The 17,063-nt window shown below is 38.0% G+C and overlaps 1 protein-coding gene and 1 non-coding gene across 2 annotated transcripts in view; one reads left to right on the forward strand and one right to left on the reverse strand.

Moving 5' to 3' along the window:
- LOC132516021 (monocarboxylate transporter 1-like) overlaps positions 1 to 17,063 on the forward strand; it is a 36,147-nt gene that overhangs the window by 3,585 nt on the left and 15,499 nt on the right. The gene's annotated exons all lie outside the window — the stretch shown is intronic.
- LOC132516488 (U6 spliceosomal RNA) lies at positions 5,053 to 5,159 on the reverse strand. Its single transcript, XR_009539323.1, has one exon. It is a non-coding gene; the product is annotated as a U6 spliceosomal RNA (small nuclear RNA).

Here is a 17,063-nt window from a genome sequence, read left to right on the forward strand (position 1 = left end):
GGTGTCAGGGTGATGGTGGCCTTGTAGAATGAGTTTGGGAGTGTTCCTCCCTCTGCTACATTTTGGAAGAGTTTGAGAATGATAGGTGTTAGCTCTTCTCTAAATGTTTGATAGAATTTGCCTGTGAAGCCACCTGGTCCTGGGCTTTTGTTTGTTGGAAGATTTTTAATCACAGTCTCAATTTCAGTGCTTTTGATTGGTCTGTTTATATTTTCTATTTCTTCCTGGTTCAGTCTTGGAAGGTTGTGCTTTTCTAAGAATTTGTCCATTTCCTCCAGGTTGTCCATTTTATAGGCATATAGTTGCTTATAGTAATCTCTCATCATCCCTTGTATTTCTGCAGTATCAGTTGTTACTTCTCCTTTTTCATTTCTACTTCTGTTGATTTGAGTTTTCTCCCTTTTTTTCTTGATGAGTCTAGCTAATGGCTTATCAATTCTGTTTATCTTCTTAAAGAACCAGCTTTTAGTTTTATTGATCTTTGCTATTGTTTCCTTCATTTCTTTTTCATTTATTTCTGATCTGATCTTTATGATTTCTTTCCTTCTGCTAACCTTCAATGTTTTTTGTTCTTCCTCTAATTGCTTTAGGTGTAGGTGTAAGTTTAGGTTGTTTATTTGAGATTTTTCTGGTTTCTTGAGGTAGGACTGTATTGCTATAAACTTCCCTCTTAGAACTGCTTTTGCTGCATCCCATAGGTTTTGGGTCATCGTGTTTTCATTGTCATTTGTTTCTAGGTATTTTTTGATTGCCTCTTTGATTTCTTCAGTGATCTCTTGGTTATTTAGTAGTGTATTGTTTAGCCTCCTTGTGTTTGTATTGCTTACAGTTTTTATTCCTGTAATTGATATCTAGTCTTATAGCTAGTAGTAGTAGTTGGAAAAGATACTTGATACAATTTCAGTTTTCTTAAGTTTACCAAGGCTTGATTTGTGACCCAAGATATGATCTATCCTGGAGAATGTTCCATGAGCACTTGAGTTCTGTTGTTTTTGGATGAAATGTCCTATAAATATCAATTAAGTCCATATTGTTTAATGTGTCATTTAAAGCTTGTGTTTTCTTATTTATTTTCATTTTGGATGATCTGTCCATTGGTGAAAGTGGGGTGTTAAAGTCCCCTACTATTACTGTGTTACTGTCAATTTCCCCTTTTATGGCTGTTAGCATTTGCTTTATGTATTGAGGTGCTCCTATTTTGGGTGCATAAATATTTACAATTGTTGTATTTTCTTCTTGGATTGATCCCTTGATCATTATGTAGTGTCCTTCTTTGTCTCTTGTGATAGTCTTTATTTTAAAGTCTATTTTGTCTGATACGAGAATTGCCACTCCAGCTTTCTTTTGATTTCCATTTGCATGAAATATCTTTTTCCATCCCCTCACTTTCAGTCTGTATGTGTCCCTAGGTCTGAAGTGCGTCTCTTGTAGACAGCATATATATGGATCCTGTTTTTGTATCCATTCAGACAGTCTATGTCTTTTGGTTGGAGCATTTAATCCATTTACATTCAAGGTAGTTATCGATATGTATGTTCCTATTACCATTTTCTTAATTGTTTTGGGTTTGTTATTGTAGGTCTTTTCCTTCTCTTGTGTTTCTCACTTAGAGAAGTACCTTTAGCATTTGTTGTAAATCTGGTTTGGTGGTGCTGAATTCTCTTAGTTTTTGCTTGTCTGTAAAGGTTTTAATTTCTCCATCGACTCTTAATGAGACCCTTGCTGGGTAGAGTAATCTTGGTTGTAGGTTTTACCCTTTCAGCACTTTAAATATGTCCTGCCACTCCCTTCTGGCTTGCAGAGTGTCTGCTGAAAGATCAGCTGTTAACATTATGGGGATTCCCTTGTATGTTATTTGTTGCTTTTCCCTTGCTGCTTTTAATATTTTTTCTTTGTATTTAATTTTTGAGAGTTTGATTAATATGTGTCTTGGCGTATTTCTCCTTGGATTTATCCTGTATGGGACTCTCTGTGCTTCCTGGACTTGATTATTTCCTTTCCCATATTAGGGAAGTTTTCAACTATAATCTCTTCAAATATTTTCTCAGTCCCTTTCTTTTTCTCTTCTTCTGGGACCCCTATAATTCAAATGTTGGTGCGTTTAATGTTGTCCCAGAGGTCTCTGAGACGGTCCTCAATTCTTTTCGTTCTTTTTTCTTTATTCTGCTCTGCAGTAATTATTTCCACTATTTTATCTTGCAGGTCACTTATCTGTTCTTCTGCCTCAGTTATTCTGCTATTGATTCCTTCTAGAGAATTTTAAATTTCATTTATTGTGTTATTCTTCATTGTTTGTTTGCTCTTTAGTTCTTCTAGATTCTTGTTAAACGTTTCTTGTATTTTCTCCATTCTGTTTCCAAAATTTTGGGTCATCTTTACTATCATAACTGAATTCTTTTTCAGATAGACTGTGTATTTCCTCTTCATTTGTTTGGTCGGGTGGGTTTTACCTTGCTCCTTCATCTGCTGTGTGTTTTTCTGTCTTCTCATTTTGCTTAACTTACTGTGTTTGGGGTCTCCTTTTTGCAGGCTGCAGGTTCACAGTTCCCCATTGTTTTTGGTGTCTGCTCCCAGTGGGTAAGGTTTGTTCAGTGGGTTGTGTAGGCTTCCTGGTGGAGGAGACTGGTGCCTGTGTTCTGGTGGATGAGGCAGAATCTTTTCTTTCAGTTGGGCAGGGCTGCGTCTGGTGGTGTGTTTTGGGGTGTCTGTGACCTTATTATGATTTTAGGCAGCCTCTCTGCTAATGGGTAGGGTTGTGTTCCTGTCTTGCTATTTGTTTGTCATGGGGTGTCCAGCACTGGAGGTTGCTGGTTGTTGAGTGGAGCTGGGTCTTAGTGTTGAGACGGAGATCTCTGAGAGCTCTCGCCAGTTGATATTATGTGGGGCCGGGAGGTCTCTGGTGGTCCAATGTCCTGAACTTGGCTCTCCCACCTCAGAGGTTCAGGCCTGACACCCGACCAGAGCACCAAGATCCTTCCTCATGTTTAGACTTCCATCACCCATCTGGCAGGGAGTGAGCCTCCTCAAAGCACACGCAGCCGTCTTCCGGGAGGAAACACCAATCCCAACAGAAGCCCACAAGACAAAAGCAACTCAGCGAGATCCCCCGGCAGCTGAGAGCACGCTTTCTTCCTCTTTTTCTTTGATCTGTTGCTATACGCACTCTGCCCAAGACAACATCAAGTTTCTCAAGCTTTGCTTCCCAGCCTATGAAAAGTTGGGCACAGGGCCACCTGTAACCTTCTAATCTTTAAACTCTTTTAAACTTTTTTCCCTCTTCCTTTGACTCATCCTGAGTTCTACCCCATTCTTGATTCTCCGTGACTTTGTCCACAGAAATTCCATTTTCTCCTGAAATCCTACCTATCCCTTGTCTCCATTGTATTTTTTAAAAATATTTATTTATTTAGGCTGTGCCAGGTCTTAGTTGTGGCACATGGGATCTTTTAGTTGCAGCATGTGGACTCTTAGTTGTGGCATGCAGACTTCTTACTTGTGGCATGGATGTGGGATCTAGTTCCCCAGCCAGGGATCAAACCCGGGGCCCCTGCATTGGGAGCATGGAGTCTTACCCACTGGACCACCAGGGAAGTCCCTCCACTGTATTTTTTTTATTTTGCGGTACGCAGGCCTCTCACTATTGTGGCCTCTCCCGTTGCGGAGCACAGGCTCCGGATGCGCAGGCTCAGCGGCCATGGCTCACGGGCCTAGCCGCTCCGCGGCATGTGGGATCTTCCTGGATCGGGGCACGAACCCGTGTCCCCTGCATCTGCAGGCAGACTCTCAACCACTGCGCCACCAGGGAAGCCCTCCACTGTAATTTTTGTATTATGTGAATCTTTACACTTGTATTATTTTTGCTTACTTTCTCTCCTCTATTGTAAGTTTCTAAGGTAGTAGCTGTCTTTGAAGTTCCCATATGCATAGTTAAATGGAACAGTGTGTCTTGAACAGCTTTTTGGCTAATTACTGTGACCCATGGAATTCTCTCTTCTTGTGGATCCAGTAATATCAGTTACATTATTTAAATTAGCCCCAAACCTTGTCTTCAGTAATTCCCTCTAAGGTGTAGGCCTTTGTCATGCCAATTGCCAATAACCCCTCTAGAGGTTGATGATTCAGATTTAGGATGCAAATTAGAAATGCACAATTTTACCTCACTCTGTTGTGATTGCACCTTGCTGATGTTTGTCATTTTTCATATAGAAAACAGCCCCCTAAGGGGAGCAGATTAACAATTTACTGTATTTTTTTAGGAAAGTGAAATAGATTGTTGAAATTATTTTAAGTGTATTATAAAGTGATTTTTGTTTTACTGGCAGTATATTCTAGGACTTACATCGTCAGCATTTAAAGACTTAAGTTTAACCTATAATCGTATTTTGAGATAACAAAATTTCATTTTTGATAATTTTTTAGTGTCCAGAAATGCCCTTTAAAACAACTTTGCAGGGCTTCCCTGGTGGCACAGTGGTTGAGAGTACACCTGCCGATGCAGGGGACATGGGTTCGTGCCCTGGCCCAGGAAAATCCCACATGCCGCAGAGCAGATAGGCCCATGAGCCATGGCCGCTAGGCCTGCGCATCCGGAGCCTGTGCTCCGCAACGGGAGAGGCCACAACAGCGAGAGGCCCGAGTACCGCAAAACGAAAACAACTTTGCAAATAACTATTTATCTGTGCTTAGTGTAAGTAATGCTTATGTTAGACAAACAATACTTAATTTATTAGTCTTTTGTGGATTATCAGGTACTTTACAAAAACAACTTTGTTACTTCTTTGAAGTAGTGGGCTCAGATGTAGTAGTAATAATGATGTTCAGACTCATGATGGACATTACACAATTATGTATACAGGAAAGAACTAAAAGGAGACAAATGTAATTGTCTTGAATTTGGGATGAAAAAAAATTTTTTTAACATCTTGACTGGAGTATAATTACTTTACAATGGTGTGTTAGTTTCTGCTTTATAACAAAGTGAATCAGCTATACGTACACATATACCCCCATATCGCCTCTCTCTTGCTTCTCCCTCCCACCCTCCTATCCCACAAAAATATGGAATGCTTCATGAATTTGTGTGTCATCCTTGCGCCGGGGCCATGCTAATCTTCTCTGTATCATTCCAATGTTAGTATATATGCTGCTGAAGCAAGCATTGGGATGAAAACTTTAAGAATGATGAGTAAAGCATAGAGGTAAAATTCTAGTCTTCATTCATAAAAACCTAGAGATACTTTCACATAAAACCAACTATAAAACTATTAAAAATTATGAAGCTGATTATAGTGTTAAATATTTCAGTGAGCAGTTCAAGTCATACTTTTTTTTTTTTCAAGAAAAGGAAGAACAACTTTCTCTGCTGTCTTCCTCCTTGTGACTACTTATTTTCCCAACTTGGCCTCAAAGAACTAGGTGTGAAGTAGATATCAGCAGTGGTATACTAGCATTTCTATTCAAAAGGAGTAATGTAGATGACCATAACCCTAACTCCATACCTGTTTATTATTTTAAAGTAGTCAGTAACATTTGTGCTTCAAACCCTGGGACAAAATCAGTCATATATTAATAAATAAAAATAGTGTATTTAGGTTTTGGAGAGTCTACTTTGGATTGCAGAAAACAATGTTTATAGATTATAGTCTAGATTATAATCTGAAATTCTACTGAGCAAAACTCTCCTGTATAGTGTAAAGGACTTCAAAGGACACAGTCTCTAACTTCCCTTTCTTCACTATTACCTCAGATTTTTATGTCCTTTCTAAAATGTGAAGAAAATTGGTATTTAGAAATCATGCCAAAATAAAAAATTTCAAATAACAAAGACAGGAATTTGGTAATTTGGCAGAATTGTGTTGAGTCCACCTCTGGGTTTTGAATTTTTTCATCCATAATTTTTCTTTTGAATGCTCGTATTTTATTTCCTTTCTTCTTCTCTCTGAATCTTTTTCTTCCTGAAGACACTTGCAGTTTTAAATTTAATTTTGACACTGTGGAATAAAGTTTTTAATATAAGACAGTGTTATTATTAAAACTGATGAAACAGTTCTTGGTGACCAAAAATTGTGACCTTAAAAAGCAAATTGTGGGAGTTCCCTGGTGGTCTAGTGGTTAGGACTCGGTGCTTTCACTGCTGTGGCCCGGGTTCAATCCCTGGTTGGAGAACTGAGATCCCATAAGCCAAGAGGCATGTCCAAAAATATATAAATAAACAAACAAATAAATAAATAAAAGAAATTGTGAGAAACCATAACCGGCAACTAAGCTCAAAGTTTAATCACATTCAATAAGTATTATATTAGCTGTTCCAACTGAACCTTACTGCATCAAACAGCTCTACTATCACGGAGTATGTATGTAAATTTAAGTGTAAATATTCTGAGCTTAATTAACCTTTAATGTTTTTTTTACTCTTAATTCAGAAAAAAATTTGTGAAATTCATGCCATGGAGCATTTCTATTTAACCTCAGAACCCAGATTGTTTCCTTTGAACTGAGATGTTGCAGCTTCTATTAACTCAAATGGAAATTTTAGAAATCTTGGAGATATTTTTATTATCCTACCTTCAGCATACGTAGGTGAAATGCTCTGGGACAGGTAATCTTCATTTTCAAGTGGTGGTATGGAATTATTTTGCAAATCCTCAGCTTCATATGTACCCTGAATTTAGAATGAGCTCTCCTAAGATGAGACTGGATGCCTCAGGACTTCTTTAACTGACTCATTTCATGCAAATCCCCTTCTCCATCATTTTTAAAAAATTTCTTATTGAGGGCTTCCCCGGTGGCTCAGTGGTTGAGGGTCCGCCTGCCGATGCAGGGGACACAGGTCCGTGCCCCGGTCCGGGAAGATCCCACATGCCACGGAGCGGCTGGGCCCGTGAGCCATGGCCGCTGAGCCTGCGCGTCCGGAGCCTGTGCTCTGCAACGGGAGGGGCCACAACAGTGAGAGGCCCGCGTACTGCAAAAAAAAAAAAAAATTTCTTATTGAAGTATAGTTGATTTTCAATATTGTGTTTCAGGTCTATAGCAAAGTGATTCATATACTGTGTGTATGTGTGTGTGTGTGTGTGTGTGTATATATATATATATATATACTTTTTCAGATTCTTTTCCATTATAGCTTATTACAAGATACTGAATATAGTTCCCTATGCTATACAGTGAGTCCTTGTTTATCTATTCCCTTCTTCTTTACAAAAGAAAGACTACCTCACTCATCCCTGTTCTTACTCTGGTGTGCTGTTCCATGCTATAAAAATCTTTGGGGAACAATCCAAACAAAGGGAAAAACCCAGAATGCATAGCTCCAGAGAGAGAATTTTGAAGGAGACAGGAATAGGTAGTAACAGGAATGTTTTTCAACTCACTGCTTTGAATTTGTAGGGAAGAAAAACTTTTCCCTTCTTACCTTCTAAGCTCTGTGGTTGGTCTAATAATTAAATAATAATTAAATTGAGATAAGGCAGATTAACAGCAGAAAAACATTTAATTTCGTACATATGCGAGCCCATAAAAATATAACACTTGAGACTTCCCTGGTGGCGCAGTGGTTAAGAATCTGCCTCCCAATGCAGGGGACATGGGTTCGACCCCTGGTCCAGGAAGATCCCACATGCTGTGGAGCAGCTAAGCCCGTGCACCACAACTACTGAGCCTGTGCTCTAGAGCCTGCGAGCCACAGCTACTGAGCCCACGTGCCACAACTAATGACGCCTGCGTGCCTAGAGCCTGTGCTCCACAACAAGAGAATCCACCGCAACAAAGAGTAGCTCCCACTTGGAGCAACTAGAGAAAGCCTGTGTGCAGCAACAAAGACCCAATGCAGGCAAAAATAGAAAAGCTAAATAAATAAATTTATTGAAAAAAAATATGACACTCAAAGAAGTAACCTAAGCAGGAAGCTTTTATACCTTTTAGACAAGGAAACAACACATTTGTGAAGAATTGACAAGACAAAGCATTTGGGCTTGGGTGGCATATTAGTGAAGAAGTAACAAGGTTTGTTTATATAGCCTTCTCGGCCCTAAACTCACTATCTCTGATAATAAGGATGCCTGCTATTCTCCTGATACTGGGAGAGTAACTTTCGAATGGGAGATTTATTTCCTGCTATCGGGGACAAAGGAGGTCAGAGTGTCCATCTTGTACCGGCTGTTTCTTAAGTTACTTTAATTCAAAATAAACAATATGCCAAATGGCATATTTTGGGGTGGCATATTCTATTCCCTTTCAAATTCAAGTGAGGTCACACCTTTTCTGATAGTGAGGACTGGCCAGTTATATAGTGGCCATTTTCCGTAAACTGAATGAGCCGAAGTGCCAAGGTTTTGACAACGATATATTTAATCCACATATAACACAATATACAATATGCCAGAAATCACGTATTTGCAACTGTCAAACTTACACAGTTTAATAGTCAATGTGTAAGGAAGTACAGTTTCCAGAATTCATTTTGGGGCAAAATTGTTGAAGACCACAGGCTTGGGAGTCACTTGTACACACACTTAGTTCCTTTCAAAGTAAATCTAAGAGATTAAGAGAGGGTATAATGGTATAATTCAGGACATTATATCAGCAAAGAATTTTGCTTGATTTTTTTTTCTTTCTTACACCAAATGTGATTCTTATAAAAAGCCTGTAGTTGTGGAAGAGAATTAATTTGGTAGCTCTATCTAAAAGACCCCAGGCAAAGGACACTATGGGATGTGACAGTATTTTCCAGAGCAAAAGCAGAAACTACGCTAGGGACCAAATTCCTGCGTCAGAACCAACCAGGACCAACAGAGACCTTTACCAAGGATGAATCATGCTTTGGGAGATGAGGGCCCAGTGGCATTGGGGAAACTTTGAAATGGCTCTTACATCAATCATATCTCTTCTGCAGGTGAAATGTACTATATGTCCTATACTCACTTGAGGACTTTCACTTATCCTTGTTTGTCTCCGTCGGTGAATGGGAATGGGTGGAAAATTGTACTTCTAATAATTTCATGGTATAATCTTACCCATTCTGATGAATAGTCAAAATAAATGGAAACCTCTGAAGGAGATGAATCTGTAATTGCTACCAGGCCATAGAATAATGGTGCTTTCATGTTCTGATTTGATTCCATCAATTTCTGGGCTTGAGCAGCTACTTAGAAAGTTGTAAATGTTAGGAGGAGTTATCTGGGCTATTTATGCCAAATCACTTTAAAGGACTTGAAACAATCTCATTGTGTCTGAGCTCCGGTAAACAGAACTATCCTAGTGGAACTTGCTGGCCCTGGTCATATCCCAGTCCTGTTTATCTGACCAGGAGACCCTGGGGAAGTTTGGAACAAGGCCAGAGTCTCTTAAGGAACATTGTTGAAGAAGTCTCAGATCCTTCTGGAGGAAAAGGAGGAGTCTGAAAAGTTTGCCCAGGCTCCTGCTTTTTGTGGTGGCATTGCCTTGGGGGGTGTGTGTGTGTGTTTGTGTGTGTGTGTGTGTGTGTGTGTGTGTGTGTATTTGTTTAAATGAGATTACAAAATATGTCTTAGATATTTGTGTTCATGTGCGTATATTATTAGGGATAACTAGTTCTGTAGGAGAATTTTTTATATCTTGTATTTGTTTTTAAATGACAATCTAAAATAGATAAAGTATTTTCTGGATATTGTGGATGACCATTGTTTTAAAAGGAAAGTACTTTGCATTTGTATTTGATTAAAATTAATACAGGTACCAAATAGTATGGATTTAATGATGCAGGCTAGTGAAGAATATGGATGAATACTTAATATTTAAATGATAGGTTTATACAAATGTAGACCAGATGATTTTATGGCATACTCTAAACTATGTAAAAACAAATTCAATATTAGTTTAAATAGAGAAAAAGTATATAATAGGATAAGCATATTCACTATGACAGCACTAATCTGATTACAGCATTAATTTATAATTAATTATAAATTACAATTATATAATTATAAATTAATGTTTGTAGTGCTTTTGTTTAGTATTACTATATCTAATATGTACATATGTAAGTAACATTACAAATAAAATAATTTTATCAACCCAGCGATCCAGAAGAATTTTTATCTTTCCTCTTTTAAAGAGGGTCTGTACATTAAAGTACATGTGTTTTGGAACCAGACTCACTTGAATTTGGATATGGGCTGTATTGTTTAACAACTTTAGGCACATCTTCACCAATTAAATGGGGCTTCATTTAATTTTCCAAATAATATATTTGCCTGGTATCTGCCAGAACCTATTCTAGATAATGGAAGTATATCATTGAACACAATAGATATGGTGTCTCTTCACAAGAGCATACACAGTTTAATGGGAGAGCCGGGCAAACAAATTATACTACAATGTAGGTGTTATGATAGAAGTAAGACTGGGGTCCTATGGGTCCACATAGCAGAGATGACAAGCCTGCCCCTGGCAGTTCAGGAGAAATGAGACCTGAAAGACAAATAGCAGTTAGCCAAGTGATGGGAGAGCCAGACCTAGGCACAAGGAACAGAAACGTGCAAAAGGCAGAGGATGAGAGAGGATGGCACTTTGAAGAAGTTCAAGTACTCTGTTAAGCCTGGGGCGTAGTGTATGATGGAAATCAGGAGGAGATAAAGTTGAAGAGGCAAAAATGGTGAGATTAGAACAGGTTTTGAATGCTTTGATAAATTATTCTGAGGGTTATATATCTGGAGCCATAGAAGAATTTTAAGAAAAAGAGCAAAATGACCAGGCTTTACTTTCAGAAGATCACTTGGACTGCAGTGTGGAGAATGAAAAAGGGAGACCAAAAGGTGGAAAGTAGGGAAACCAGTTAGGAGGCTATTGCATTAACCCATGGGAGATTGGTTACCTGATCTAAGGTACAGTGGCTGTGAGGGTGGAGAGGAGGACAAATACAGAGCTATTCAGATTGATTAGATATGGGACATGAGGGCAAATGAGAGAAGGTTGACCCCCAGATTCTGGACTGGCTAGCTGGAACTATGCGATTGAGTCATCACATAGATGATAAGGAAACCACTGGAACAGATAAGCTCTCAGTTTGCATTGTTAATTTAGGGCAGCTTGTGTGTAGTACATGTTTAAGGATCCATTTTCCCTTCTGGCTATATCGGCATCCTCTTTTATTTGTTCATCAAATATTTGTTGAGTATCTATTATTACATGCCAAAGGGCTAGAGATGTATCACTATAAAAAGTCCCTGTTTTCATGCAGCTTATTTTTTGGTGTGGAGAGACTGACAACAATAAGAGGTAATGTGGTCTAGTAGTTAAAAGCACAAACTTGGGAGCCATTCTGATTACGTTTGAATCCCAGCTCTGCCATGTCCTGAATAAGTTACTTAACCTTTCCGTTCTCAGTTTGCTCAACTCTAAATTGGGAATAGTAATAGTACTTACTTCATAGGGTTGTTAGAGCATTAAATTAATCAAGTAAAGTGCTTAATCTAATGCCTGCTGCATAGAAAGCACTATATGAGTATTTGCTGTTATTTTATATATTCTTTTAGATAGGTACCATGGAGAAAAACAAAGCAAGGTAAGGAGTGGGAAGTGGGAGGTTGATCTAGGATTGATCTAGGACGGTCCAAAAAAGGCTCCCTGATATGGGAACATTTGAACAAAGATTTCATTGAAGTGATACCTGGGTTAACAAAATTCTAGGCAGTGATAAACGTAAATTCAGAAACCCTGAAGGGCAAGTGTGATTGACATCCTTAAAGTTAGTAAGAAGTCCAGTATAGCTGGAGTGGTATAAGCCAGGAGGGACAAAGGTAGGAGATGAAGTTAGGATAAATTATATAGGCCTTTGTAGCATTTAAAAACTCTGGCTTTCCATTCTATTTGTTCTGTGACTGGACCCCAGGCTTCAGAATTAGGCATATGAAATAGATCCAGCCAGTCAAGGCTCACACAGTGATTAGACCTGACCAGACCAAGTATTTACTTAAAGCTAATTATGTTGCCAAAGTGAACATTCTAGGAATTCTGTTGCCTGGAATGAAGCTGGGATCTTATGGAAAGTATGTAGGCTTGGAGTTACTGGCAATCTTCTTGCCTCAATGAGTTGAGGACCTGCTTGAAAGTGAAATCAACACAGAAGAAAGTAGAACTATAAATAGGGAAATATCCCTGACCAGATCATTTGGTCCTTGGATCAGGCTGTGCCTAAAACCAGAATCACTGCCTTAGATTTCTTGGTTACATGAGCCAAAAACATTTTCTTTTTGGTCAAGTCAGATTGAGTTAAGTTTTTGGTCACTTGCCAACCTGATTAACATAAAATAGGCAGAAGAAATGGAGTAACTGAATCAAACTGAAAAGGAGTGAATGGCCTGCAAGAAAGGAAGACAATCCAGAGAGAAGATACAAAAGAAATAACTTGAGAGTGCACTTTCAACAATTTGAACAATGAATGAAGAAATTAATGTCCAGGCATGGACACAAGAAGCTTGTCATATAAGCCTGGTGAAAGTATCTAGCACAAAATAGATAATTAAAAAATAGTATCTATAATGGTAATAGCTTCCATTATCTGCCACTAAATTATAAATTCTTTGGGAGCAGGAAACATATTTCAGTTTTTATTGCTTTTAGTAAACTAAAGTTGTCACTCAGATATTTGAATTGAATTTACTTTGTGCTGTGCCTTGCATACTTGGGCTAGTAATTGGGAGGTAAGCCTGGGATCAGCAGCAAAGGAAAACTAACCTTAGCTCCCACATGAAGCCAGGAATCCTGGCTAAAATCATCCAGGTCCATAGCATTCCTAGCTTCTGGGAAATGCAATTTTTTTTTTCTGGAAGAAAGTGCCCTCAGTTTAGGCCTTCAAGTTTCTCAGAGATTAAGATCAACCACCTAAGTTCATAAGCATTACCAAAAGAACGACATGGAAAAATTGAGAAACACATCGTCATTAGGAGATTTCAACATACTTCTCTTCAATTATTGATAGATGAAGCAGAAAATAGAAAACTAGTAAAGATTTAGAAGATTTGAAAAAACAAAAGTTTGATTCAACAAATAAATAATTCAACCCAACAACTAGAAAATGTATATTCTTTTCAAGCATACATGAAATATTTTCAAAAATTAATATACCAGCCCAAAAATGCCAGTCTTATAAAATATCAAAAAATTGAATTGTACCAACCTTGTCATCTTACCACAGTGTTGTTAAGTATAAGTCACTAAAGTTAAACAAAAGATTTCCTTTGGAGAGTTAAAAACCCCTGAATAACTCTGGGTCAAAGAAGAAGGCACAGTGGAAATTTTTAAAACACTTGGAACAAACAATAGTAAAAATACTGTATATAAAACTACATAGAATGCAGTAAAGGTGATAAATAGAGGGAAATTTGTAGTCTTAAATGCTCATTTTAGAAAAAAATTAGGGCTAAAAATTAATCAGCTAAGTAGCCATCTTATGTTTGAAAAGGAATAGAATAAATTCCAAATATGTAGGAATACAAATGATGATTAAAAATAGTAACAGAAATCAATGAAATAAGGGGAAAGTATAATAAAATATAGATAAAACTGAGAATGTTCTTTTTTATGGGTATGTTATTAACATTTAAATTTTACCATCAATCAAGTATATGCTGACCATATGTTCCGATTTTTGAAATAAAGATAAATGGACAGCTTTAAAGGGTCCAATATATTAAACACTGAACAATATATTCAACAATTAAGAAACATCTAGAGGGTGATATAACTAAAAATACTAGCACAAGTATAGGGCCAAGCCCTGCAATTGGAGGAAAAATCTGTTCAGGACAGAGAGGTTCTTGTGAAAATGTTCTTTGAAGAAAACTTATAAGATAGATAAATTCCTGAGATTAAAGGGGGAAAAAGAAGGCACAAATATCAATGATAAAGAGGATATACCTATACTCATAAAGAGATTAAAATATAAAAATTCTATGCCAGTAATTTGAAAACTTTGACAAAATGGAAAAAGCTATAGAAAAATACCCTAAAAAGACAGACTCAAAATGCAATAGAAGGAATGAATAAACCTATAATTGTTAAGAAAATTGAAGGAGGTGATATGAAATCTTCCAAAAAGAAAATAAAGTGCCCAAATAGTATTACCAGTAAATTCTACCAAACTTACAAAGACTAGATCATTCTAGTCTTATATAATCTCTCCCTGAGAGGAGGAAAAAAGAGAACATCTCCTAACTCACTTTATGACTCTAATGTAAAACTGACGTTGAGGGACTTCCCTGGTGGCGCAGTGGTTAAGAATCTGCCTGCCAATGCAGGGGACATGGGTTCAAGCCCTGGTCTGGGAAGATCCCACATGCCGCGTAGCAGCTAAGTCCATGTGCCACAACTACTGAGCCTGCACTCTAGAGCTCTCGAGCCACAACTACTGAGCCTGTGTGCCACAGCTATTGAAGCCCGTGTGCCTAGAGCACATGCTCCGCAACAAGAGAAGCCACCGCGTGAGAAACCCGTGCACCACAGCGAAGAGTAGCCCTCGCTCACCGCATCTAGAGAAAGCCTGCATGCAGCAACAAAGACCCAACACAGCCAAAAAAATTAAATTAATTAATTAATTAATTTTAAAAACCTGATATTGAAATCAGAAAAGGACAATATGAGAAGGGAAAATTATATTTCCAAATACTTTATGGACACATTTCAAAAAATCCAAACAAAATATTAACAAATTTAACTTAGAAATGTATTTAAAAGATGTATATTGTGACAAAGTTGGGCATATTCTTCAAGGATGAATTCATCCTTGAATTCATAGGAATTCAAGGGTGGTTTAATATTTAAAAGATCTATAAATGTTACTCACTACTTGTACAGATGAAAGAAGAAATGCCTTGTGAAGGTATTATGAAAAAAAACCAGAACCTGAATTCAATGGTCAATGGATTTAAAATAAATTCTTAATGAACTAGGAATAAAACTTTCTAAATCTGATAATGTATCTGCCAAACTCTGGAGTAAATACTTTTCTTGATGATGAAACACTATATATATTATTTTACTTATTAAGTAAGATGAGGGTTATTTCAGCACAAGCACTGCGATACCATGAAAATCTATCTGAAAACTGAGACAACTACTAAGTGACTAATGAGCTGGTAGCATATACAACGTGGATACGCTGGCAAAGGAATGATGCACGTCCCAGGCAGGCAGGAGTGGGATGGTGTGAGATTTATCATGCTTCTCAGCACAGCATGCAATTTAAAACTTATCAATTGTTTATTTCTGGAATTTTCCACTTAATATTTTCAGACCACAGTTGACCATGGGTAACTGAAACTGCAGAAAGCAAAACTGCAGATAAAGGGGGACTACTGTATACAAAAATCAATTGTAGTGGTACTTCTGGGATGGTGGGGTAAGGTCCTCTGAAATTCTGCTCTTTCATAAGAGCAATAAGAACATTGGCAAAAAAGAAAATCAACTTTTCAAAACTCAAAATTAACCAGAGGCTTTCAATAATCCAAAGAGAATATATTCAAGAAACAACTGAATCTCAGAACAGCAAGATTTGTGGTGTTTTTTTTAATTAATTAATTTATATATATTTTTTGGCTGCATTGGGTCTTTGTTGCTGCACACGGGCTTTCTCTAGTTGCAGTGAGCGGGGGCTACTTTTTGTTGCAGCGCATGGGCTCTAGGCATGTGGGCTCAGTAGTTGTGGCTCAAGGACTCTATAGAGTGCAGGCTCAGTAGTTGTGGTGCACGGGCTTAGTTGCCCCATAGCATGTGGGATCTTCCTGGACCAGGGCTTGAACCCATGTCTGCTGCATTGGCAGGTGGATTCTTAACCACTGTGTCACCAGGGAAGTCTGATTTGTGGTGTTTTAACATGATCTATTCCAGTTCTCATCTCCCCAACTCTAGTAGAATTGAAACAAAAAACCTTACATAATAGTAGCCATGAAAATCAGCAGTGTAGTAACCACTGGTGGGGGCAGAATTGTTTGCAATCTTCAAAAAACCTCATTCTTAGAGAATTATCATTATTCAACATGTCTGACAGTTTCCTCGAAACCCCCACTCACAGGGCTTGTCTTTCTTTGATCTGATTCAGAGCTTGCTTAGTGCAAACAGCTTTTTCCCCAGGACATTTGTTGAAAACAATCAGGGGCAATTATTTAAAATCTCAGCTGCCTGAGTTGGAAAAACAATTGGGGCAAACAAAAAGCTGACCAAACACTTCAAAGCAAAAACTGGGAAGTGAGATGTCCATAGAGGGCTTTGAAAAGCTCTGACATATTCCCAGGATGCTAGAAGGTCATGCACATGTGCACACTGTGCCCATGCTTAGGAAATACCTGAGAAGGCCTGAATCTCTCTCCTGTTACTGAACTTGAAGCTCTATACAAGCAGGAATTGAAAGCTAAGGCAGAAGTGTAAGCTGCCTGCTGGAGAATTGAAAGCATGCCTAAACATACACATAATACCCTTTGGTGAAGCCTGGCAGATATACTGATTCAAGGCATTTTAAGGAAATTTTTGTCTAATCATTGGCTGATCACTAAGCTAACCAAGCAAGATTTCAATAGCCACATATGACAAAAAATACAAACTTCACAGAATTTATTTAGGAAATTCATTAAACAAACAAAAGGCAATAGGAGTAGTATCAACGTGAACAACCAATAGCAATAACAACTAGCCCTGGGGAGGGAATCTGATTTCCACAGTTGCCACATGGTATTATTTTATATTTTTAAATTATTTTTTATTGGAGTATAGTTGCTTTACAATGTTGTGTTAGTTTCTACTGTACAGCAAAATGAATCAGCTATACGTATACATATATCCGCTCCTTTTTGGATTTCCTTCCCTTTTAGGTCACCACAGAGCACTGAGTAGAGTTCCCTGAGCTATACAGTAGGTTCTCATGAGCTACCTATTTTATACATAGTTTCAATAGGGTACACATGTCAATCCCAATCTCCCAATTCATCCCACCCCTGCTTCCTCCCTTGGTGTCCATACATTTGTTCTCTACTTCTGTGTCTCTATTTCTGTTTTGCAAATAAGATCATCTATACCATTTTTCTATATTCCACATA

This window comes from Lagenorhynchus albirostris, chromosome 2 (assembly GCF_949774975.1).
Source record: "Lagenorhynchus albirostris chromosome 2, mLagAlb1.1, whole genome shotgun sequence".
In the NCBI taxonomy this organism is placed as follows: domain Eukaryota; kingdom Metazoa; phylum Chordata; class Mammalia; order Artiodactyla; family Delphinidae; genus Lagenorhynchus; species Lagenorhynchus albirostris.